This window comes from Fonticula alba (genome assembly GCF_000388065.1).
Source record: "Fonticula alba strain ATCC 38817 unplaced genomic scaffold supercont2.6, whole genome shotgun sequence".
In the NCBI taxonomy this organism is placed as follows: domain Eukaryota; order Rotosphaerida; family Fonticulaceae; genus Fonticula; species Fonticula alba.
Genome location: NW_009242976.1, coordinates 1,405,244 through 1,406,620, shown reverse-complemented (window position 1 = coordinate 1,406,620; position 1,377 = coordinate 1,405,244).

Sequence of the window (1,377 nt, the reverse complement as noted above, 5' to 3'; positions counted from 1 at the left end):
GGGGGGGGAGGGATCGGCAGCGGGCTGCAGCCGGCGTGCAGACCATCAGCCGGATGCTCGCCGAGTGGCTCCAAGGCCGCCGGCATACCGCCCCCGGGGGTGAGGAACACCCCCAGGCACCGGGCCGGCATGGAGCGGGCGATCTGCGGGCCCCGAGGGGCAGGGCGATCGGGCATGGATTGACCCGGCGCTGCGGGGCAGCCGCAGGATGACGAGCGGCCAGGAGGCGGGCCGCCGGAAACCGCCCCAAGGAACAGGGTCCCTCGCCGGGCGAGCTCAGGAGGCAGGGATGACCCGGTCAAACGGGCGGCCGGTTGCGGGGCGCCGCAGGGCCACCGGGCGAAAGAACACAAACATACGGACTACAAACAAAGTCGTTCCCCGGCCAGGCGCGGGGATCTGCGAGCGGGGCAACCTCCGTCCGGCGGGGGGGCCCGAGCTTGGCCGCCAGCCGGCGCCCCCCAGGGGAAAGCCCCACACGCACGCAAATACACATGATGCCCGATCGATCCGACCCGTGTGCGGTTCTTCCCGCCGGGCTGCCCCACGCCCGAGCACAACCATACGTCGGGCCCCTGTCCGGCGCCGGAAGGGGCGAGGAGGGCGAAGGCAGGTGCACCCCGGTGCCTTGAGGCTGCCCTGGATTTGGCTCCGGGGCCAGGCGCGATCTGGGCCACCCGGGGCCGGGCTCCCGCGGGCCGGGCTTTCAAAGCCACCGCAGCGTGCTGACCCATTGGTACCGCCGGCGTTGCTGCTCGCCCCGGCCCCCCCCCCCTGCCGGGCCGGCGGGCGGCCTGATGCACCGCCCGCCGATGAAGGCCGGCGCGGCCCGACCCCGAGCAACCGCGCCCGGCCGTGTCATTGCACCGCGGCGCCGGGTGCTTCTCCCTCCGAACCGGTCCCCGTGAGACGGCGATCGTGTCGCCGATGCATTGGGCAGTGGGTCATTCGAGGGCCGCCTCGTAAGAGTACACCCCCGGGCAGCGGGCGGGAGCCGGGCCCCCAGGGGGGGGGGGAAATCCACCGCCGCAGATTGAAACACCGGTAACGGGTCGGTAACGCCGAGGACCGGGTCCCCGGCCAATCTGCCAGGTACACCGGCCGGCCAGATGGCGCGCTCATGGCGGGGGGATGGAGTGCCACCACAGGGTCAGGGGCGCGGGACGGCCCGCCAAGCGTCGCGCATATGCTATCTGCCAACAGCCAACCCTTCAGTCACCACAGTCCCAGAATCCTGCCTCGGGCTCTCCAGAGCGCCTCAGGCCCCGGTGCAGACCGGTAGGGGGAAATGTGCGATCGCCGGAGGGTTCCACTTAAATGAGCTACTATTTATTCCGGGCTTTTATTCCCTCCGGCCGCCCACCGCCGTTTCCCCGC